Source organism: Harpia harpyja, chromosome 3, assembly GCF_026419915.1.
Source record: "Harpia harpyja isolate bHarHar1 chromosome 3, bHarHar1 primary haplotype, whole genome shotgun sequence".
In the NCBI taxonomy this organism is placed as follows: domain Eukaryota; kingdom Metazoa; phylum Chordata; class Aves; order Accipitriformes; family Accipitridae; genus Harpia; species Harpia harpyja.
Window position 1 is genome coordinate 33,137,750 of NC_068942.1, and position 20,559 is coordinate 33,158,308.

Below are 20,559 nucleotides of genomic sequence, written 5' to 3' on the forward strand. Positions count from 1 at the left end.
CTTAACAACCACAGCTGTCTCTGCCCTTGGGAGCTGAGACAGAAAAGGCTTACAGCCACACAAACAGAAAGTGACACACCAGTCTAAGTACTGTATTTGAACCAAATTTCTGATGCTTTTGCTGGTGTCCTTTCTAGCAGTAGGGAAAGTCTGATTTCCCTAGCTATGTTGCGATCCAGTGGTCACATCCTCCTGTGGTGCTTCTGCAGCATATGGATGAGATGTATTTCAGTGTGACTCTTTAATGTCCCATGTTTAGCTCGGTGGGACCATGTAAGAGGTAGGTTCCTTGCTAAAGATGTCCTTCCTGGGAAGGGAAGTGCTCTTCACTGCTTTCTCATTTTTTGCTTACTTCTTAGCTTTTTCCCGATCTCCTGCTCTGGACTGATCATTCATGCTGATATGATGATAAGACATTATTTTGATGATGAAAGCTTTAGTATAAATGCTCACCAAGACATGAACTGGTATGCAAATACTTAAACTCGGTGACACGAATGCTTAGAGAAATCTTATAGTTACTAGACCTGCTTATGAAAATTCTAAACAGTTGCTTAGCTGTTTTCAGTGACTTCTTAACCCTTGGCGTTGTAACTACAAGACAATACTGCTCTCCAAGACAGACCTTTACAGCCTTCCTTCTTCCTCAAGGACAACTTTCTTTGATAGGCAAGAATCAAGGTGAGCAGCCATGGAACTTCACCATAACCTGGGTGAAAAATGAAGGGATCTTCCCAAACAACACTTGTACACAGGTGCACCTTATCTGTGTGAACAAAAGCAATTCAGGTTTTAATGTAATTGGTGTTAGTGTGGATGATAGGAACAAAGGTGACATTCCTTGAGTCTGAGATCTACTATTTATCTTGAAATCAGGTTCAGCATAAATAACGTGTGAAATGTTTCCCCTACACTGACAATGAGCCTTGATTAATAATTAATAGTATCTCTGGATGTTGAAGGATAATTCATTCCCTGTGCTTGGTAAATCTAGCACTGAGAATGCTTGTCAGCATCTGTCAGGAGGGAAATTTATGATGAGACCTGGAACCAAAAGTGAACAAAGACTGGAAAATTCACTTCACACAGGCCACTGAACTGTCACTGTATAATAATATTCAGCACTTCTTGTGTTTTATGCATACGAGTTAATGAAACCTCAGATCCTTCCTACGTTGCTACATTTTTAGCTGTTTTCATGTTAGATGCTTTTTCTGACTAGTGAAATAATGACAGGTGAGGGTTCACATTTTCATTTGGGTACCTCGCTGCCTGCTCAGGTTCATGGTTTCAAGCTGGAGGGGTAACTCACACATGGTCGAAGAAAACTTTGGACTCACAACTCTTAGAACTGTCTTGCAAGCATGGATCTTCTGTGAGGAACAGCCTTTCCTTGCTCTTCACCCCAGCTGAGAGTTGAACCGATGACTGAATTAGTGAAAGGTCTCTAATGCAATGCCCAAGCTGTGGTTAAAAGGAACAAGCAAAAATATTTTGCCAGACTTCCATGGGCTATGGAGCAGGTGCCTTAAGAAAAGTTTTAGTTTTCCCCTGCTGATCTTAACCTTCAGAATTAGAAAGGTTAAAAGCAGAGAAATGTAAAGCTGAGCACTCATCTGCTGATTTTCTGCCCTGCAGGTAGCTGAGCTTTCATACTTAACCACATGTACATATACTGTGATGATTTTTTTCCTCATTTTGTTTTTACTTTCTCTCAGATATCCTTAGAAGCTGCAAGACGAAGAGAATCCCCTTTCTGCAGACTCAGGCATTTCGCAGGATGCTGAAGATATGAAAAGAAAGAATTGAGCCCATGATATTGGCTCACCTAGTCCACCTCCCTGCCAGCCCAGGGTTATTCCATATTGTGCATCTCCTAATGTTATTTCCAGGCTAATTTTAATTTAGGACATTCCTGCTTTTCACTTCTCCTCATTCTAATTATAATCTCCCTATCTACCTGAAATAACCTCCATTGCAAAAAAGGGTTGGTCTTAAAAAAACAACTACAAAGAAATCAATCCCTCATCCATTACCAGGTTTTTCTTTTGTTCTGGAGCCACGCGTGTAACCCGGTTAGACCTGTTCTCTTTGAATACTGAGGACTGAGCTGGCCTTATGCAAATAATCCCAACCTCATCTTGGTTGTTGTCGTTGCAGACCCAATCAAATGAACAGGAAGTGACCTAAGGAATTTCCCTATTGGCTGCCTGAGTGTTCAGCAAAATGTTTTAAAATTAATATCACATCCATTTATCTTCACTCCTGGGAGTCTTTAGGAGACATAACCTAGTACCTGTGTTTACCCAACCTACTGTTCTGTAGACAGTTTTCTCATTGCGTCAGTTAAGGATTTCTACTCCAGAATCTGCAGCTAAATGAGGTAAGGTGTTTGGGGTAATTTTTTAATATTTTTTTTTTTAAATATACTTCCTTCAAATTAACACCAGTGAAAATAAAAAAAAAGAGAAGTGTCTACTGGACTCATGGCCACCTTACCGAACCCTTCCCTTCCCACTTTGGAACAGCAGCTAAGCTCACTTTATAAAAAGGCTTTTTAATGTTACAATAAAGACTTCTGTTTTCCTATTTTGAACTTGTATCTTACTTCTGCTTAAATATTTCTGTTGTGTTTATGTTTATTTGGGACCAGATCTGCTGCCTTTACTTACCCAGAATGTCATTGACTTTGAATTGAGCTAGTGGCTTCATCAGGATTACTTAAAGTTTCCTGAGGATCCTTTTTATTATGATGTATCTAATAATATTCTGGGTCCTAAATCTGCTGCTTTTGTCCACAGAGTGGTCATCTGTTCAGTAAGGCAAGGGGCGAGAAAGTGGACCTTCTCAATACCATTGAGAGTCCTGGTGTCGCAGAACTGGGAGACACTTTACAATTGACGGTGTTTCTGTTGCTTTTAGTGATGAAGACGTTGATGGTGATCGTGCTGATAACAAAAAATCCTAAAGTACATTTATAATTTGGCTCGGTTTTATCCTCAAGGCAATTTCTTGGCAATTTCTTGGCAATTCCTGTGGTGAGGGGTGTTCTGCTGATCTTAGTCCCTTTTAAGCTAAAGCACCGCACAGAACCCAGGTCAAGCACTGGGCAGGTAAATACAGTGTGAGTAGAGGCCTGCAGTGTCTTTGCTTGTTTAATTTGTTTCTCTTCCAATGGTAATTTTATTTGAATAGAACCAGAGTTGGCCCCTTAAGGTACAGACACAGCTGTTTAAGTAAAGTTAGAAGTGAATGTAAAGAAAAAGTTGTTCAAAATCTATGTTGATTTTATAAAATATGTATAATGGCCTTAGTGATAAATGTTTGCATTTCACTATATGAGACATTTTAGGCACATACTCTTGTGTATATGGTTATAAAGTTATTGAATTTTATCAGTAATGTGCTTCTGGATTACTTAATCTAAAAATACCATACGTCACCTTTGCTTCTAAAGTACGTCCAACTACCCTTTTTTTCCTGGTCTTTAGACAATGAAACCAGTTCATAATGACAGAAATTAACCTTGAGGTAAAAGTTTCATTTAGTGATTTTATTTGTACTTGTGTTACATAGGACTGTGTTAAATATACCTCTCTTGCACCAGTATTTCCTGTAATTTGTGAAAACTTTAGCGGAATAAAAAAATGCGCTCCTTTAAGTTTTGTTTTGATAGCAAATTTGCGGGTAGCAATTTAAGCCAGTTTTCTGACATCTGTTTTGCACTGTAGAAAATACCAGAGCTGGAAAATAGAGCAGTTTTATATTTAATGCAAATGCAGAAACCAAAGAAAACAGTTGCAATTAAAACTAGAAAAACAACATGATTAATGTGTTTCACCAACAAATATCACAATTAATGACAGTTTAATTCCTGGCCCTTACAGTTTTCAAAACCAGAAGTGATTGTTGCGATAACAACATTAGACTTGCCAGAATTTTTCAGAGTTTAATTAGCTGACTTGAAGCAGAGCTTATCTTCTAGAAAACTTCCAATTTAAAAAAAAAAAAAAAAAAAAAGTCCAGAAGTCCAATGACGGGAAATTCACCAGAACTTTTAACTTTTTTAAAGTGCCCCAGCAATTAAATACCATTCCTCTAAAAATATTTTATCTCATTTTCAGTCTGACATAGTCTAGCTTCAACATTCAGCCACCTGATTTTGTTGTCTTTCGATGGTTAGTGTGAAGTTCTCCTGAGTGGCAAATTTCTGTTCCTTGTCTAGGTAGCCGGGGACAAGTCCTTCCTTAGCCTAGTCTTTGATAACTGTGGTAGTCCAAGCTCCACAGGCTATTCCCTCTCATGGAAAAACACACCACAGCGAAAACCTCTAGCACCTCAGCCAGTTCCACTGTAAGCTTTTCCATCCTTTAATCACTTCAATGGTCCCCTCTAATTTTTCAACATCTGCTGTGAAATTTGGATTTTAGGACCGGACACAGGCTGCAGGAACAGCAGTGCCAAGCACAAAGGTAATATGAGTCAATATACTGAGAGTTCAGCGTCAGTGGTTTATAAAGTGTGCCAAAGGCTTCTTAGAGTCATCACCCTCCAGACCCCCTTCTCGCCTTTGAGCATTGGTCCTACATGGAGAGATGGTGTTACGATTAGTAGAGTTGATGTTGTTTGCTTGCATTTTTTTTTCTTTTTTTTTCTAGTCCTAGTGTCATTTGTAAAGCCTCTGAGAGTGGTAAAAAAGTATATTTTTCCCAAGTCATAGTAGTAAAAGATCTCATATCAGACCAGAATAATGCTTTGTTTGCCCCAGCACAAATTGGGTAGCCCTTCACAGCAATTTATAGGATGACAACAACACATATTACCCTAGTCATGGTGAGAACAGGTAATAGGACATGGTCTGTTTAACATGGGATATTATTACTCTCTTGTCACCTGAGAGAATACTCTGTGGTATGCCATAGTAATTTCATATTACTTCAGATATTCTCAGGGTGTCGTGAGTTTTCAGCAGTGGTGGAAACAGACAATAGGACAGTTGGACAAAGACAAAATTAAGTCATTTGGCTCCCACTGAACTGCCTTAATTTTTTTCATTCCCAATGAATTTTATCGTTAACTTCAGTACTTGTTCTGTCCGGGAGGTGCAAGGTAACAAATTGCAATGGAGAGAGATCAAATTTAAAAGAAAAAACCATCCAGAGACACAGATGAAGAGAGACTAGAGAGGAAAAAGGAGGATTTCTGTAGGCGCGTCTGTGTCCAGATAGGACTGACGTGTTAGCCTGTTGCCTGTCCCACAGCAATTCACACAAAAAAACCCTGCAAGGATGAAATTCTATACCTGCTGAAGAAGCGAATATTTACGTACAATTCTCACAGAAGAGGATTAATGATTTTATTGCCTCAGTGAACTTAGAGAACTGCCCATGGGCCATGACACCTTTCCAGAATCGGTGCTTACTTTCCCTCCCTTGTTCACCCCTTACACACTCTTTATAAACATGTCTAACTTATGAACCAAACCGTTCAGTCTTCTCCCAGGCAAACTTTCCACTGACTGCAGTGTAACCTGGATCTATTCTGTGGAGTCTACAGTTATGTGCTTTCTATTGCTGTTTACTTGCTTAGATTCAATTCCCACACAAGTGTCCAAGCTCTTTCTGCAATATAATGAATATCATCTGTGCAGTTGAACAATGACCTACTGTATGGACAGACAGGTTGGAAAGTGGGTGCTACAGGACAGACCTGTCTGGCTTAAAAATTGGTCAGTGTGCTGAGACCAAGCTACGGATAGAGATCAATGACCCCTTCTTATTCTAATGGTAATGTGACCACCCTTTACAGGATTTTCTGTGGTCTTGCGGTGCTCTCTTTCTCATCAGCCTTCCTACAGTTGCAAAGTAGGTATTCTTGTTGAGGACTAGGTGTTCCTGTGGCAAGCAGCACATAAAAAGAAAAAGGTCACAAACTTAATTGTCACTTGTCATTGCTAATGACACACAGTATTAGGATGTGGTAGAACCAAATATAAAGGCTTTGCTGTACATGAGGAAATGAACAGAAATGCTAAAGATTTTTGTAGCTTACATAGTTCGTGATGTTTTGTGAAGTCTCTGCCCAGCCTCACAGCTTAGTTACTATTGAACTTTCAAGCATATACTCATGGAGTTTTCTTCCTAATAATAAGTGCCTTGTGGGCACCAGTGAAGTCCAACACCATCTTTAGCAAAGCATGCTGGCTTCAGCCGCTCACCAGCCTCAAGGGCGCTTCAAGATCTCTAACCACAAATGTCTGCTTCTCTTTCTCCCTGTCCCTGCCTTCATCACACTCTGCAGCTTACATGTATTTTCGCCCCTGATGAACCAAGGATTTATTTCAGTAAGTTTTCAAAAAAAGGGTACATTGCAAACTTGGTAAGGGTGAAATTCATAAGTAACACTGATGATAGAAAGGGTAAGCAAAGAAGGGTTTGTTCACACAGCTGGTATATGGAAAAGTAAGATTAATTTGGTTTCTGTGGAAGTCATCAGGAGTCTGTCTTAGTATGAGAGCTGCTTTGAGCTCTACTGGGGATGCAGCTTGCACCAAATCCCTCACTGAATGCCTAAAATACTTGGGACATTTGTTGGTTGTTGGTCTATGGACGGGTGAGAATGAGTAAACATGGAGTCATGTAGCCAGTGGAGCAATCAACTGGTATTTGGCATTTTGCATGTCTCCCTCTGAGGAAGAGCCCTCAAAGGCTCCCTTTCCAAAAGCTGACGTTGCACGTGGTTATTGTTACCTATTCCTCTGCTGATCTTGTGAAATGTGCTCCCCAGGAGGGAGTATGAGAACTGGTAGAGAAAACAGCTAGCTGGGGCTGGATGATCACTGGTTATAGACCAATAAGATGGGGCAATACAAGAGAATTACTTTGCAGTGGAGAAAAGAAAGTCATTGTACTTAAAGGATCTGCAAACACGTAGAATAAAAGAAAAGTTCTTGCCTATTATGGAGAAAGGATACAGACATAAACACTTGAGGTATTTCCTCAGCTCACAATGAGATGTAGCCAGAATAGTCTCCTAAGCCCCTACAAGTCTGTGAGGATTAAGCAACTATGTGCAAATTGTCCAAATTACTAGTGCCATCACCAGAAGAATTGTTTTAGTTTTTTAAAACCGCTCTGGGTTTTCTTTCATCTAGCAGTCAGCAGGTAACTAATTTATATAGCTATATAATTAACGAACCCATGTAAAACTGCTCAAGATGCTATGGTCAGGAATCAGACTAAGTCCATTATATAATGATGACCCCCAAACTTTCTTAATGATTTTTACTGAAACATATAATTATTATTACACAACAGTTTAGAATCTTGCATCTTGATGATGCACTTTCAAAGTATGCTTGGTTAAGCAATTGTCTCATAGATTGGCATGGCTATGGAGGGGCTTTATCAGGGAGTCAAATTCTGGCACATTCAAGGGTGCTGTTCTCATCTCTTTTGCAGTGGGATCTAACACACTACTCACATAAAGCAGACCTTACTTGTGATATTGCCAGGCAGCTGCCCTGACAGAGGAAGATGAAAAAGTTTTAGAAGACTGAATTAATAGGTGATTAGATTAGTGAGGTATCCTTACAGACTTACCAAAAGCGGGATGTAGAAAATGAAATAGATATAATTTTTCCTTCATTTAGTGACTTGTAGATATCCATACCCTCCCTAAGACTTTTTTGATGGAGCTGTAATGCTTTGTAAGAACAGGTAGAAACTTCTCTTCCTTCTTTAAAATCTCAAATGATTAAATGTTTTTGGATGATAGTCAAATTGTAGTCAATCCAGTAAATTTTTCTTAGTCTGCCTGTAGCCACTCCCAATATGCATACACTCACAAAACCATACTGCACTAAGTACGTGCACATGCACATCCCTTATCTCCTGCACAGGCTTTCTTGCCTTACTTTTTAAAATAGGAATTCAAATATTTGCCCCAATTTCAATCAATTTTGTTTGCTCCTTCATTTAACCATTCAAAATGCAAAGCTATTTGTATTTGGTATACATGTGTATTTTGTCAGTAGGTATAAATGAGTGACTAGCATTGTCCTGCAGAGAGTGAGGGGCTGCTGATGCCAAGAGCCCTAGCCTGAGCTGTCTGCGACTTCCATGCCTGCTGTTTTTGCCCTGTGCCACAGTAGTTTTTCTTGCAGGAACAAGTGCGCAGCCTGAGAGCTGGTGTACCCAGGGCTGCCCTTCCCCAAAGCCCAGACTATGAGCAGCAGACCTGCAGCTCTAGCACCAGCCAGGCTCTTCTATGCTAGCATTGACATAATGGAGGGATGCACAGACTCAAAGGTGTTAACATAGTGCTACTGTTCGTGTGAAAAGCTAACAGGGCTTTGGGTCGTTTAGAACCAAGGTATCAGCTTGCCTTATGCTATGACACATCTTTAATATTAAAAATGTTATGAAGATTTAATCATTAAGGGTAAAAAGAAAAGAGAAAAAACTCCCCAGCACCTGAAAATAGCTGTTATAAGGATCTCTGCTAACACTTCCTTCCTAGAACAATGTTAAAGTCGGTATAATTCACATGGTAATAAATCTTCTTTTGAAGAAAATATTTGTTTGAAATAGTCCGGAAAGATTTTTATTGGTTTTGTTGGTGGAACCTGTTCCAGTTACCTTGAGGACTGAGATGCACACCTGTACAGGGGAGCAAAAAGAACTGAGGGAAGTGAGCCTTCTTCCCTCTTTCTGACTCCTCCAGCCTCCATCCTAGAGACCAGCCACAAACTCCATAGTTGCTGTACGACCTGGCACTCTTGTGCCACAGATAGGTAATTGAAGATGATGGTTTTGCCTTTTTTACTGTTACAGGCTTATGGTGGTGTTCAAAAGAAGGTTCCTGGCCTGGTCAGCCAGTCTGACTAAGCAGAAGGCAAAAAATGAGAGAGAGATGAAAAAAATGAAACAAAAATTAAAAAAAAGAGAAATAAAAGAAATAGGGAGGAAGATAAGGAATAGTAGCAATCAGTGAAAGAGGAGGAACAGGATTGCAAACTTCACATCCCAGGTAACATTTGAGACAGTCAAATCTGGTAGTCTGCAGAGGCTGCATTTCAGGATTACCATGGTGAGGCTCTGCAGAGGGTTCCCTGGTGACCATGTGCACAACAGCCATGTTAGGCAAGCTTATTGCTTCCAGCACAGCTGCTCTGTGGTGACATTACTGCCTGTTTGCAGTAATAACTTAGTTTGGTATTTGACATTTTCTGTCTTTTATAAACAATTCTACATAACAGGCTGAGTTGTACTTTTGTTACTTGGACAACTTGAACATAGGGTTTTACATGTCAGTTGACTGGGATGGGGATCCTCCCTCTCTGCTGCCACAGAACTTGCTTTTTAAAATTCCTTTCTTTCATTGTGATTAAAAAAAAAAAAAAGGAATAAAAAACAAAAGCCTTGAAATAACCACAGTTCCACAGAACAGAAATTTTGAATGTCAGCCAGCTCTACTTAGGAATTTCTAGCTCATTTTCAGGATCATACGTAGGTCAAGGGCAGCTTTTTTTATTTAATACTTCAAGTGTACATTTAATTGTTTGGCTAACCTAACATTCAAATCTCTACTAGGCACATAATAGCCATGATGCATAGAAAAATCTTGGTTTCAGTCTGAACAGGTCTCTTTTTTACAGAAAATTCTTTCCCTTATTTAATACCTTCCCTTTGCCCTCAAAAAACCCATGATCATCCTAATTCATCTGCATGTTGAAATTTTTGCTGGAGATGTGATGCAATGGATAGCAATGGAGCTTGAGTTGGAAGATATGAGTTGGACTATATGAGTTGGACTGACTTGTCCATTGACTTGTTATATGACTTAAGCAAATAATTTCAGCACTGTGTCTCAGTTTTCCTATTTGTAATAAGGAGGTAATGCTAGTTTCTTCCTTCATTTCTGTGCTTTGTTCTATTTACTGCCTCCCTTGTCTGTGTGGACTCTTCCTTTTCCACTCTACGGTTGTCAGTGTTTCAGGAGTTCTTCCATCACCATACATGATTTTATACTAGATGAGCCCTGCGGGTATAATTTTCAGAACTAAAAAGTAGCCCAGTTCCCAGCTGAGTACTTACTTCTCATGGACTTAATTTTTTTTACTTTTTTTTTTTTTTTAAATAGTAGATTAAGGGTTGGAGTGTCTGTAGGTTCAGATGGGAAAACAAACCCTCCCAGTGCTTCAGGTTTTCTTTACCTCTCAAGAAAGTTCCTTTACTGCTTATACTTCATGTGTTGCTTTTTCCTGCTAATTTTTGAACCGCTGTGTCTCAGCTAATTTTTCTTTATGTATTTTGTATGACATCTCTTCTGACTTAAGTCTTAGAATGGTGTGTTACTTTGACCCGTTGAGGTTTCAGTTGATGGAAAAGTACAGTATTGAGCTCTCCTCTGACACCAGGCTATTCTGTAGCAAAGGACTATTTATGAAGTGGGAGAGAGTTCATGTAAGAATCGAAAGAGTACATTTGTACAAAACCCAATGGGAAAAGCTCTGTCGTCAAACCGGCCCAGGCTGTTGAGGCAGATGCCTGGCTTTGCTCTTTTGTTTATATTCCAACAAATCAAAGCTGACCTGTGTTGTTATCAGAGTAGAGCAGCAGGTGCAAAAAAATAACACTGCTGCCAACTCAAACGAAAGGGTAAGACTAATACCCTCTGGGAGGTATTGAGAAGATAACAGAGCGCCATGCCAGCAACTGAATTAACGGCTCTATTTACGGTGGGTTTTACTTAATAACCTGCTCCTAACCTGACACATAAATACTCCATTGTATTGTTTAACGCAGCCACTGGAGAAATCAATGGAAACAGGATGGGCAGCTCTCACTGTGCCAGGTGAGGAGCGATGCCATGGAAGTGTTAATCCTCTAACCACAGGCAGGAGAGAGGAGGAAGCTGTTCTCGGCTTTTACAAAAGTGGGGAGACATTGTTTCCCACAGGTTCGTGCCTTGCCTATAGAAGGTGGTTGCAGAGCAAGGAAACTTCATTCCCCCCATTTTCTGGTTGCTTTTAATGAAGGCAGGGAGCATACGTGAGCCCCAGCATATATATCAGCTGCTGCCCCAGTGCCATGTGGCTTTTGGAGGCTCAGGGCTTCCTCGAAGTCCTGGGTGCATGGGGTGGGTGAGCCTGCTGCTACACCCAGGGGTGAAGCAGACAGCTCTTGTGCAGTCAGTGGAGTGCGATGCCAGGTCTTGAAATCTCTTATTCTTTACGCAACAAATACAATAGGAAGAAACCGCATGGATAGAGCTGAGCTCCAGATAAATGTTTACTAAACGCACACAAACATGTCGTTCAGACAGTCAAAGTAATGGTCTGACAGCAGGTTTCTGAAACAGGGTCAGTGAGCTCCATTGAACTATTTCAGTGATAGCCACCCACTTGGGGACACTTTCCTTTGCAAACAGCTGCTCACCTTGGGGTACTTGGTAGACTAGGGAGGGATGCAGGTGGAGCAGGCATCTTGGCTGGAGCTATCACACAGGTGGGATCAGTGAGGTCCAGCTTGGCACTAGGGAATGTGGCTGACCTGGGCAGAGGAGTTAATAGTCAGCCATGTAAACACTCCCTGTCGGCTGCACAGAATGATCCTTCCCACTGTGAGCCCTGCACTGCCTCTGCTATGTCTCCTCCTTGAAATGTCCTTTTGCTATCATACCAGAAAGAGAGTCTGATCAGATTGTCAGGCAGTGGGTTGTAATAAGGTATAAACACTGCTACTGACCAGGTTAGTCCTCCAGCAAGCTACCTAGTTTAGGCTAAAACGCTTTACGCTCAACATCCAGCTTCCCTGTCCTAGCTAATTTGTGCTGTGCTCCTCATTGTATTTAATGAAGAAACACAATTAGTTTGTTGATTGAATGAATCAATTCACGCAAAAAATAAATAGTAGTCCCAATGGGAAAATCTACATGTTCCCCAAGACACTTTCCCGGTTTTTGTCTCTATCCCATGTTCCTTATTCTGTTTAGTTCTCCCTCAGAAACCAGCCCCAAAGATGAAACTGGCTGTTTCCAAGCAGATGCCCTTTATAAAAACAAAATGTATGAAACAGAGTTTACAAAAAGGAAAAGAGAAAAAAGAATCTTTTTATTTTGGAAGTAGGCAAATTAGTGGTGGTTACTGTTGAAAACCAGACTAGTCCCGTAACAAAAGAGAAGTGCAATGATAGTGGTTAAAATAAACTTCTCCATGAAATACTGACTGCTGCAGCAGCATATGTCAGAGTCTCTATAGAGAGTGGCTGTTATGTCAGAAACTATTCAGCACCTAATGAGAGCCAAACATGAATACAAACACAATTATTACTGTTATTATTGTCATTATTCACTAATACCTGAACAGTCACACAGGCTACATTAGCAGTATGGAAAGCAGTTCCCTCAATATGCTGTTAGCTTTTAATGCAATGCAAAGAGCAGCTGTCGTGGAAGGTAGGGAGAAGTGGTTGGGGAACCAGAGCCAAGGGAAAAGGAGAAGGTGTTAGAACATGATGGTAATATTTTTTTAGCTGATGAGGTTCTTGCTCAATTATAGGCATGTGGCTTGTCAAGCTACAGGGGCATCTAGAGTGCTTTTTGACCATTTGTATATTTCATGTATTGTAAGCAAAAGAAAGGTGTTTAGCAAAAGGAGATTAGGGAGATGAGCTGGCTCCTAGTTAGAGGAAGGATGTACTAGAGTGATAGGAAGGGCATGAAAGGAGGTGTGGAATTGTTCCATGAGGTGTGGTATTAAGTGCTGAAAGAAGAATAAAGAGCAAAGGCAGTTTTTCCCATTATTGTGTTTTCCAAGATTCTGTATCCCTGAGGCTAGACTGATGAATCTATGGCAGATGACTTCTAAATATTCAGGAAAAATGGCTGACCCAAATTATCATGAACTTGCTGAGGTGGCGCAGACAGTAATGAAAGGAGTGCCATAAGCCAGTCAAAGCCACGTTTTGCAGCACCAACTCTGAAAAATAAAAAAATAAAAAAGCCTGCTTTTTTGCCACTTTTCAGCAAATATCTACTTCTTCCAAACATTCTAAGGATATGTTAATGTAAAAATGACATGAACATTTATCACAAGAAATAAGACCTTTGATTGACTCGCTTTTGTCTTAGCTCTATGACTAGCAGTTCCACCAATAATATACAGATCTGTGCACAGAACTTGTGCAAGAGGAGAATGAGCTTTTTGACAGTAAAATAAATTATGATATTCTTTTTTTCTTATTCAAAAATTAGTGGCATGACAAGAAGAGGCATATCTAGTCTGTGATGTGGCAAGGAAGCAAGGATCCCAAACACTGGATCCTTGTTATGTGGCAGGTTCCAGTTCACTGTTTTCTCAGCTAAGGTAACATATCTATGGGTAAAATTTGCAGAAGTACCAACCTTTGGCATTTAGCACTGTCAGACACATCTATGCCTTGAGGACTCTCTGTTCACAGTTGGCCTTCTGTTTGCTTCTGATTTAGAAAAACAAACAAACAAAACCTCTTTTAAAATTCTCCTTTTTATTTTCATTATACTAATGAATACCTTGAAAATTGAAGTCAGTTCATATGAAGATTGTTGATTGTGAAAAAAAGGGGTCAGAGAAAAAACAACCTATGGGACTTTGCATATTATCAAGTAAATTTTCTTCTTTTTTTTTTTTCATTCATAAAGTGAACTTTGTTCTCTCTCAAAAAGGAAACTGAACTATGGTTTTGTCTTTAAATTACATCATTAAAAGAGAGATAAGAACCAAACCCAAACCCTGGAGCAGAGGGATAGCTCAGATACAGATCTAGATCCTAACTTTTCTACCCAAGCTTCTCTTTAGTTAAAATATATATGCAAGATTTTGAAGCCTCTATATGAACATGTTAAAACAACCACCACGTATCTCTTACAAAAGTTACCTTGTAGTGCATCATGAAAATCAGATCTTCAGTAATATAAGATTCCAATCAAGCTTTATTTGATTTTGTTTACCATGATCCTATCTGTAATGTAGGTAAATGTTAAATGCTCCTTTTCTATTAATCTTCCTTTTTCTGGTCTTTCAGTTTACCTTCATGTATACATTTAATATACAAGGTTCAAAGAAAACAAAAGAATAAACCCAACTCTTCCTTTCCAAAAGCCCACAACAAGGCTTAATGTAGTCTCTGAAAGCTCACCAAGAGCCGGTTTTGCACATGCAAAGGTGGATTTATGCATATGAGCCACAGCTGTGTACACCAGAAATATAGAAGCATAGGAATGTGCAGTTCAGAGGGGTGTAGAAGGGAAAAAGATTAGCCCCAAACCAGAATCCTGGATACAAAGAGTTTTGGAGATCATTTAGAAAATTTTCTTATAAAAATAATTCCTTGAACTTCACACTCACAACGTGATTCAGTAAACACATTTTGTTACTGTGGCCCAAAGGTACATATGATGGACTAAACGTGAAATGCATCAAACACTCAGTATGTTATACAACAAATATTGAGTGTGATCATAGTGCTTCTTCATACAAACTTTCTTCAAAGCTTTCAAGGAGTTTGGAAACAAATTTTTATGGGGTATGTTTGCAATTATATTAGTGGTGAGTCTTTAGGTTATCATCAGTCAGGCCAAGCTGCATAGGCTGTCATCTGAATGTTACCTTGCAGGCCATAGAGAAGTGGTCCAAAGTTGAGCTTTTTGTTGTGAAGTGGATCCCTGCTGGGAATTAGCCTGCAGGTGAGTTGTTTCTTTTGAGGCTGCTCTCTGGTTTTTAGGCACTAAAACAAAGGGATGAAAACAAGGAAGTGTGTGATGGCTATATGTGGATCTACATGGCCAGAAGAGATCCTAACTCACTGCAGAACAGGTCATATCTGAAAGTGAGCTATGGCAGGGATGGTATCTTATCTGGGAGTTTGGTACAGATACCAAGGATGAACCTGAGACCTTTGCAAAATAGACAGATAGAGATCATAGGGCAATCTTAGGGTCAGCCATAACTGTATATATAAGGCACACTGGCTCAGAATAGGACCCTGGAGCCCTGGTAGTAATATACATTAAATGGGATGAAAAAAAACCCAACCCCAGAAGACCCAAAGCTCACGGTAACATGCAAACAGGCTTTCAACATTCATATATTCAGTTTGTGCCTGCCCTTTACCACCGCTGGAGATGTAAAATAGGTGGTTGGAATGCAAAGCAGCTAATTGATCATATACATTATAAGTACAATGCCTTTATGTTTCTGAAGTAACCATATGGGTAAAGCAGGTCCACTTGCTTTGTTGTACATGTCCTTTGTTTCTGGTGTCTTGAAAACTCAGCCCACTTTGTTGTCTTTTGATTTTTTTTTTGGTTGTCTTTTGATTTTTCAACAAAAAGATTAAAATTTAGATTCTGTTCCTCTGCAGCTGCAGTTATTACATGGTATCATTTATTTTAGATTGCTGCTTAAGTGCTTGACTGTAATCCAAGGTGCAGTAATGATCTAAAATATTTAACATACTCTGTAGATACTTGTTCCATAAACTCCAAGCCCTGAAAAGCAGGGATTGTGTCTTCACTGTGTACATAACATACTTCAAAGAAAACAGGCCCAGGTGAAATTTACATTTGAAGTTCAGCCATGATGGTAAAAGGGGAAAAATGGGGAAGGATCCCATAGGTAAATATGCCAAAAGAGATCCACCCTTTTGGACACGCCAGGAGGAGCTGCACTGAGCTTGTCTCAGCTAGAAGTCACTCTTAGACTTTGCATAGCTTACAGGTGGAGTCATAGTTTAATAGTTTCAGTCAGTTTTGCCTTAGACATATTTTCTTGTGTTTTGCATAGAGTACATAGCTTTACAAACCAGAAGGTTGTAGGCCCTCTTCCCCTATGGTCTCTAAACCCCCTCATATTTGTAATTAATGAGACCCTTAGTTCAGTTCAGTGTTGTAACATAAACAACTGTACAAATCAACGTCAGAACAATGACTCTGGCTGTAGTACTTCAGGATTCACTTGTTTTCTCTGTACTGCTTATTCACCTTTCATACTGTGTTCAGCATTTTCCTGTCATTTAATATAAGCTCTTGAAAGATTCTAGTTCAAAGAAAGGAGAAACTCATTATCAGGATGTTAAGACTCATTGGGTTGAATATGGAAATGAGGATTGGAGTAATTTATTTTCAGAGCACACCTGTAGTGCAATAAAACAATTTGCATAGAGTGCACTATACCGTGTTCAAGGTTCAAGGATTTGTAAATATGTTCTTCTGCAATGCTGGATTTGCTCCATGGGCAGGCCATGGCTCCTTGCTCTTTCCATTACCGCTGTTTACTCAGAGTGATCAGGTGGTCAAGGAAGACAAGAAGAACAGAGCAAATGACCTCCTGTTACTGCCAAGTTGCTGGGCTGTGGCTTGGTCGAAGCTCCTCCTGACTCCAGTGAGAGCTTGCACTAAGAGAGGCCTTCGGGGTTTGGTCTTTGAATACCACCTGATATATTGAATTTAGGCAAAAGATCTTTCTTTCCTTGGATGCATTCATCCCTTCTCATAGAACTCTCTAGAAAGAATGTTGCTGAACACCAGTGCACAACTATATTTAACCTTACTGATTGATTACAGTGTTATCTGCTTCCTGTCATAACTGCAATGTTCCTAGTAGCATTATAAGATTATACTCCAGAGACAGCTCCTCTTTGAAAAGAATGGAAATGTGTCTACACATACGTGCAATGCACACACAGAGAGGCATCTGTGTGTATATAAATGCATGCGTGTATATACACATATGATATTTCATGTGTGCTTTGATTTATAATGTACTATGTCTTAGTAGAGAGACAGATCCCAAGATCTTTATATTGTTTTCCAAAATCTCAGCTCAGCTAGAATCCCTTTTTAACATGGTTTCCTGAGGAAATGAGGCTTTTGTGGTTATTCTGTCTGTGTGTTGGCTTTTGCATTTGGCCTCTAACAATCTTTGAGTCCCATCGCTAATTTTAATTAAATTTGATATGGGGTAGAAGTCTCAAAGATATGAAGTTCTTACAGGATTAATGAAAACTGGCTGCCAAGTACAGGAGGAAAATCTATTAATACTCCATCTGAGAGAAAGAGTGAAGCTTGAGCTCACTCCTTTGAGACAATGAGATATTATAAATGCCCCAACCGTGGGAAAAACTTCAATCAACGCTCACATCTTACTAGGCACTAGAGAATCCAACCACAAGATATACATTCATAGGAAACCAGGCTTCATTAGTTCCACTGTTCACTTTGATACATGGCATATGATTAAAAGAAAACTGAACATATTATGTGTCCTTCCCCTTGAGGCTTCACACCCTTTAACCAGGTTTGTCTGTACACAAGGGAGATTTGAGGATTTGGCCCTAAACTAATGAAGAGCACGCCCCTTCCAATATCCGGACTCAAAATCTTTCCAAGTATGGGATGAGACACTGCTGTAAGCATAAATCAGCCATGAACTTGTATCAATGAAAGGCATATACAGAATGAAATGGAGAAAATCACAGTTCAGTTTTCACAGGGAAAATATTCTTGAGCATGATGCAAAGGTGTGGAAGTTACATTAGTAGGACTTTATGCTTACCCTGAACAAAGGGCTAGAATGATTTCTGAATAAGGAACACTTTTGCATTAAGATAAAGGAAGTGAGTTGACAATTTTCAAGTCACCAAAATCCCAGTTCCTTGAATAATACACAGAACTTTGGGAAAATTGGGGTTAAAGCTAAATCCAGTGATATTCCTGTGATTAATGTCATATCGTAAATTATTCCTCTCATGCACAATTGTTCCTACAGGTGATAGTGGAAATCAATTAAGTTATTCTGGTTGAGGTAACTTATATAGCTTTCAAAAATGGGATGTACTGATTGATTAATTTATAAAGCAAGTTCCATGTACATTATCTGAAAATACTATTAATGTTGTTTAAGGATACTGTGGAGAGCAATTGTCTGCTAGACTGTGACAGGGGTAGAATATTTTAAAGGAAAATAACTGAAATCCAAATCTAGGGAAAAGGCTGCCAGAGTGCTACTTCTCATATCTCTAACCTGCATTGGTTACTGCTGGGGTGGAAAAACTATGCAAGACACGTGATTTGGTTTATTTAACTATCCATAGCTTCAGTTGCTGAATCAAAGTGTCATAGAATCTTTTGGTTTGGAAATTCATTTGACTGATTAGTTATGAAAAAGGAAAAATGAGAGTTTACCTGAATTGAATTTTCAGGGCAAAATTACGCAGGAGCTTGAACATAGAAATCACTTCAGTTCATATGCACCCATTTTCCCAGACACATTTTTATTTGCACAAGTATCAGGCATGAAAATTAGGCAGAATTCCAGAAACTGCAGAACTTGCAGAAGGCAAAACCACATAACACAGTACCTAAAATTCTGACATGGCTCCTGAAAATGTGACTTCAGATCAGTAAGTTGAAATTCAGTATTAAGTGCATACGGTAGTTTTTTTTAAAAAGAAGTGAACTTACCAAACTAAGTTCCTAAGAGTGTTTTGCTAATCCTCAAGTTTTATAGTTTTCCCAGAATAGCTGGTATTCTACTTCACCTCTATTTGATACTGTAATAAGGTCTTTATCATTAATACTTCATTCATTCATACCTAATTGTCTTAAATGATTAAAACCCAAGTTAAATAAATAATTTGATGTATCATCAACCTGTACAATCTCAGAAGTGTATGTATTGACTGTCAGACATGCATTATTGCTTAAAAGTTCTTCTATATCAAGCATATGAGATAAATTATTGTCATGGTTTAACCCCAGCCAGCAACTAAGCACCACGCAGCTGCTAACTCACTCCCCCACCACAGTGGGATGGGGCAGAGAATCAGAAAAGAAAAAGTAAAACTCATGGGTTGAGATAAAGACAGTTTAACAGGACAGAAAGGAAGAATAAATAAATAAATAATAATAATAATAATAAAATTACAATAATAATAATAAATAATAAAAGAATTGGAATATACAAAACAAGTGATGCACAATGCAGTTTCTCACCACTTGCTGACCGATGCCCAGGTAGTTCCTGAGCAGCGATCTGTGCCCCCCAGCCAACTCCCCCCAGTTTATATACTGGGCATGACATCACATGGTATGGAATACCCCTATGGCTAGTTTGGGTCAGCTGCCCTGGCTGTGTCCCCTCCCAACTTCTTGTGCCCCTCCAGCCTTCTTGCTGGCTGGGCATCAGAAGCTGAAAAATCCATGACTTTTAGTTTAAACACTACTTAGCAACAACTGAGAACATCAGTGTGTTATCAACAGTCTTCTCATACTAAATCCAAAACATAACACTATACCAGCTACTAGAAAGAAAATTAACTCTATCCCAGCCAAAACCAGGACAATTCTATTTATATACGAAATAAATTATATTCATGTTATATGATGAACATCTTTATAATCAGTATAATAAATATAAATGCTTCCTTACACTTTCTCCCTCACCATACTAAGTCACTTGGCTTTAACATGGGACTAAAAAAGGTCTTCTTTTCTAACTTCATAAGTTTACTGACTGATATGACAGTCATCTTTTATTTGGCCAGAGTGGGACAATAGGTATCTCTCTTAACTGTTAATATTTTATACCCCCACATACCTGCTACGAGAAAATAAATTCTCCTTGCTGGTGGTCACCGAGTCACAGATTAGCTAGAATTAAGAGTGGAAAGCAACTGTTTAAACATCCATGGTTTGATTTTGCCATTCTGTATAGCTACAGAAAAAGGCCCTGGAGTAGGTTATACTGTAAAGCACCACTCCCTGTGATAAACTTCCTAAGGCTTTGGCTTTTTAAGCAATTCTCAGTAACCCCTCTCTCCCCCTCTCCCTCTCTAAATATATATATTGGGTAGAGGGAAGGGAGAGAGACTTGTAACTTTTAAAAGTTACATAATTTATTTTAAATGACAGAGGAAAATACCAACCCAGGTCATTTTCAGGCTGTTCTTTAAAACCAATGCTATGAGTGTTTCCATTGACTCCTTTTCTTCTACCGAAAAGGTTGCTGTTATGAACTTGTAGGGAGTCAGGTGGTGCTCTCAGTGAAAGTTTTCTCATTGGCCTCAGTGGGTAAACAGCCAAGTCCAGTGACTTTAACTTTCACAAGTCCATTTTGCATTTCATCTTCTTTATAATTCCAAGGCAAAGTCTAGCTGCATGAACATGCCATCCTGATGTCTAAAGTTTCATTTTTACAGACTTCGTGGCTTTTAATTTAGAATATTTTTGAACAATGGTTTGGGTTTTTTCTGTGTATTTATATAAGAATAACAATCTGAAGCCTTTTTAATATTTAACAAATTACTTTTCCAAACTCTTGAAGAATATCTATGGATACAATGTATATTTTTTAACTTTGAAACTTCAGACCACTGAAAGATAATGTAAATATCAAGAATACTTTTAATTGGGGAGTTTTGTATACCTTCACTGGAATCATTAAGCATGTGATAAATATATGATTTTTTTTTTTAAATATCTTATAAGTAGGGGGTTTTTTTAATTATAAATAAAATA

General features: G+C 39.0%; 1 protein-coding gene across 2 annotated transcripts in view; it reads left to right on the forward strand.

The window, feature by feature from the left end:
• The first annotated feature begins 2,164 nt into the window (after nucleotides 1–2,164).
• EHF (ETS homologous factor) overlaps nucleotides 2,165–20,559 on the forward strand; it is a 35,191-nt gene continuing 16,796 nt past the window's right edge. The window contains exons 1-2 of one of the 2 annotated variants that reach the window (XM_052781849.1): nucleotides 2,281–2,383; nucleotides 14,658–14,727. The gene's annotated coding sequence lies outside the window, so the exon portion shown is untranslated. Of the gene's footprint in view, nucleotides 2,384–14,657; nucleotides 14,728–20,559 lie in introns of both variants that reach the window. The other variant, XM_052781848.1, reaches the window with a different exon arrangement.